We start from the raw sequence: 4,759 nt of genomic DNA, 5'->3' as shown, positions 1-4,759 counted from the left end.
CACTATAAGCAGGAATGTGTATTGCTTCAGCCCGATATTCTGGTGTTAACGTAGCGATACCGTCTGTGATTTTTACTAACACTCATGGCACGGAGGGAACACGCGGAGAAAGGCTAGCACGAGTTGCAGAGCTCTTCTTGGAGCGTGCCATCATGGTGACTGGTGGCGTGGCCTTCGCGTAATGGAGTATGTATAGCATAAGTATAGTTATGGCATCGCGTAAGTATGGATTGGGCTAAAGTTTATTGGTTATTAGAGAATAAAACTATAAGTAGACCTAACTTGCGAGGACGACAGGAGCAAACGAGGCACCGGTACCCCCCCCCCCCCCCCCCGTACCACATTCGGGCTGTTCAGAAATAACAGCGACACTCTCTTAATGACGACTGAGAGTGTATACTCATATAGCAATAAATCATTGCGCCGGCGGCTGTACCGTCCTGATTCTCGGTGACCATGGTTGCTGTCGGACTGGGCATAAAACGAATGTCTGCGAGGCAATTTATCAACGGGGCAGTCAAAAAAAGCACGCTCGCCGTCTCCCGGGCCTGTAGACGAATTGTGTAATTTGTGCTGCAGTTTTCTGTAAAGGTGGAGATCAATATGCACGTTCCTTCGGGCAATGACACCTCCACAGTGAGAAAGTGTACAATCGTCGGGACCATGGGGCGACCAATGAGTACCTAACTCAAGGTGGCTGCGATAATCAGAAACTAAAATTGAAGTTTCTGCTTAGGAGTGGTCGCTGAACCAATTCTTTGACCGAAAATGCAGTTCCTAGAGAAAGAACCTCTCAGTCAATTTTTGAACAAATCATGCACCCCTCCGTCTACGACGATGGTTGAACCCGAAACTTTATCGCGATTGATTCTTTGGTTGGACAATACCACACTGTGAGTATGTGCTACTCTGAAGGTAGGCATAACTTTACTATAGCGCCCACAGAAACTCTCTGGTGCGCACTTCGTAGGCCTAACGTTTGGGTTCGGGGTGTATGGCGCGAATCGGTACCTACTGCTGGGCGTTCGCTTCGACCATGTCGAAATGGAGAAATCGGATAGACGCCGGCTTCCTAACGCGAGGGATGCAGGTTCAATTCCGGCCACGGGAAGCGTCATTTTCTTTCACTTCACCCACAGTCATTCATAATCATCCTCACAGAAAGTTGGCTTTCCTGCAGGACGTTTTCGCGTTACAGACGCCATCAGTGAGAAGACTAAAGCTTCGCTTTGAAATACATTTGGTGGTTGAAAGATGTAGATAAACTGGCTATTGATAGTGCTGTCGATGGTTTTACGATAGTTGGCTATCGACGAGGTAGCTCTCAAGTCTCTAACAATAGCAACTATCTTGACGTCATGAGATTCCGCCTGCCTTCTAGCGCTGCGGCTGAGCTTCCCTGGCAGCGCTTCAGCTAAGCAGGCCAAATGAAACCCCTGAATAGTACATCAGAATCCTCCGGGTTTCCTATGCCCTTACTGTGTGTACCAAGTCAACGCCGCCTGTATTAACATTGCCTGACGCGTCGCGCGCTTTTCAATGGGAAGGGTAGGGACGCTTAGTTCAGGCACTGATCCGCTATGTGGCGCGTGCCGGCGGACATCTCGCCTTACGTCACTGCTCGCGAGTCGCGAACGCTGCACCCACTTCTACGACGTGTGTCTGTCAGCTTGCCTGTTGGGCTTCAAGGGCCGTTTCGCTTACATCTTAGCCGTGACGGGGCGCTAGTTCTGTGGCGCACTGGGGATCTCGTTCTACGTGTCGCTCGCTTCATACTTGTTGCATTTTTCCAAAGATAAAGGCGGAGGCGGACTGAAATAGTGTAAGAACATACTGATTGTCGGGTAGACATATAGCTAACAGAAAAACGATATTTTCGGATGGGGCAGCCATTATTTTACTAATATTTTTCTTTCTGGAGTATTTAGAGAAGAAAAAATTGCGTGCACGTTTTTTGTTCAGCGCTCAATTCTAGGATTACTTTCCAATAATATCACGTGCTTGTAAACTTCAGAAAATTATAGGAAACAAAAGGATAAGCAGCTGGGATCCCGCCACGCTGTCCGGGCGCTTCTACAGTACAGTCCTCAATTTTAGAAGTGCGTACCGATGCGGAGTGCGAACAGCAGGGTCAAAACAATACCTAAATGCGGAGGGGATAGAGGTGGGATGCCCCACTCAGAAAATTTCAGGGCCTGTGATCCGAGTAGATAAGCGCGCAAAGCCGGCATCAGCCTGCGGCAGCGCAAGGGATTTTGCTTCGTGACAAAGGAAGTTTTATCAGTGAAAGACCAAGACAGACAGGCATGGTGAAAAACAAGGCGTAGGAGCGCCGCCTCGGGAACGCTAAACAAACTTTCCACTATTTTGCATAGTTTCCGAGAAGCGGCGCTGGCTGGCGGACACGAAAGCACGCTGGAAGGCTAGGGAGCGGGGAAGGGTAGGAGAGAGCAACAGGAGAGTGGCTGTTTGGCCATTTTTCGCTCACGCGTTAGGCACTGTTTATACAGGCGGCGTTGACCAAGTTACCAACGCTACGCGAGCACGACGCTATTGATTTTTTTCCGACATGGTTCCAGCCCATCCCCACGGTGGAAGATCCTTTACTTCCAGATGCATGCAATAAAAATAATACAACCTACCTTCTGCTGATCACTGATACTTTTCTGTAATTTGTTTTCCTCCCAAAGCTCAAGTCTAACTTCTGCGTGTTATTTTAAACTCCACGTCGTATATGTTTCATGTATTTGCGGGATTAAGGACGTGTTAAGGACGTATTAGTAGAAAGTAACAAGACGAAATTGGCGTGGGCAGGGCAGGCAATGCGAAGGCAAGATAACCGTTGGTCATTAAGGGTACCAGAGTGGATCCCTAGAGAAGGCAAGCACTGCAGGGGGCGGCAGAAAGTTAGATGGGCAGATGAGATCAAAAAGTTTACGGGGATAAATTTGTCGCAGTTAGCACAGGACCGGAATAATTGGAGATTAATGGGAGAGGCCTTCGCCCTGCAGTGGGCATAGGTAGGCTGGTGATGGTGGTGATGTGATGATGATGATGGTGATGACTACGATGATGATGATGATGACGACGACAACGACGGCGATGTCTTTCATGATTCTACACGAAAGGCGTGGGTTCGGTCCCCACTCTGGCCGCGTGTATTTTCTTTCTTTCTTCCGTATATTAAACAAAATGTTACCTTCATTAACCGTAGTAAACAAAAAAGAGCCTAACCACACCCCTTTGCCTCCTTTGGCGTTGTAGACTGCCGATCTATCTTTCTGTATATATATATATATATATATATATATATATATATATATATATATATATATATATATATATATATATATATATATATATATATATATATATATATATATATATATATATATATATATATATATATATATATAGAGAAGAAAAACTTCGAACAAGGTAAAAGCACAAAAAATCGTGCTTTTACTTTGTTCGAAGTTTTTCTTCTCTTGTGTTCTCTACCATCTTCAAAGTTCTACTACTCCCTATATATATATATATATATATATATATATATATATATATATATATATATATATATATATATATATATATATAGTAAGGAAATGAGGGGCTCGTTGAGCCTAGCGAGGGTCTCGGTTCTGGCAGCCTTGATGCCTAGGTAGCATAAGAGGGCTTCCCACCAGTAACCCGCTCATGACAGGCTGTAGACGTTCGAGTCACGCCCCGGGGGTTGAAAAGAAGGTCCCCTTCTCCCCGTGTAGTCAGAGTGGCGCTGGCCACCACCCTCAAGCGTCAGATACACTTCTAGTAAATATAAATAGCCCAGAAAGTGAAGGAGAACACAGTCGCCCAGATAGCCGAATTGGTAAGGCATTCGACATGCCATCGAAAGGCGTGGGTTCGGTCCCCACTCTGGGCGCGTGTTTTTCTTTCTTTCTTTCTTCTGTATATTAAAAAAAATGTTTACTTAATTAACCGTAGTGAAAAAGAAAAGAGCCTAACCACACCCCTATGCCTCCTTTGGCATTGTAGACTGCCGACCTTTCTTTCTGTATATATATATATATATATATATATATATATATATATATATATTTATAAGGGTTGGCAGTCAAGAAAACCTCGGAAAGCAAAGGGGAGGTTGTGGTGGGTCATAGAAAGAGATGAAGAATTTTTTGCGTCGAAAAGAAAGTGGTGAAAAAATGCCCGCCGGGTGGGATCCGAACCCACGACCTCCAGAATACCGGTCTGGTGCACCAGACCGGCCCCCGGTCGAAACGTTAGAATAAATGTTGTTATGTTTTTCAGTTTGACTTCTCTATCGTACAGCTAACCTCATAGCCAGGAACCTTTTCTCTCTCTCTCTCTCTCTCTATATATATATATATATATATATATATATATATATATATATATATATATATATATAATTTTCCCTCTCTCAAAAGGAAATGCGAGAGTCCTGCAAAGCATGCAAGAGCAGGTCCTGGGGGTGTGCATGGGATTTCCGAAGACCACATCCACGGTGGGAACTATGGTGGAGTGTCGACGACTGGCACCCCTTGCTCTTGGCGCGCAGGAGCTCCTTCGCGCTCAACTGCGATTTGTAGCACGGCAGCAAGGTCACCCATTAGCACTCAGCTCAGCCACTGAAGTATGAGACCTTCTACCTCTGCATTACCAGCACCCTTCTCCGTCGCTACAACCGCCTTGGATGTACCCGCGTCTGCAAATTACTACTGGAGTGCCAGCCACG

General features: G+C 45.6%; 1 non-coding gene across 1 annotated transcript; it reads left to right on the top strand.

The window, feature by feature from the left end:
- Positions 1 to 3,850: 3,850 nt before the first annotated feature.
- Positions 3,851 to 3,922, top strand: Trnaa-ugc (transfer RNA alanine (anticodon UGC)). The gene has a single exon. It is a non-coding gene; the product is annotated as a tRNA-Ala (tRNA).
- Positions 3,923 to 4,759: the final 837 nt, after the last annotated feature.

This window comes from Haemaphysalis longicornis, unplaced genomic scaffold, assembly GCF_048455015.1.
Source record: "Haemaphysalis longicornis isolate Haplotype H1 unplaced genomic scaffold, Haemaphysalis longicornis Haplotype H1 scaffold_1, whole genome shotgun sequence".
NCBI lineage: Eukaryota > Metazoa > Arthropoda > Arachnida > Ixodida > Ixodidae > Haemaphysalis > Haemaphysalis longicornis.
This window is presented reverse-complemented; position numbering and strand designations above follow the sequence as displayed.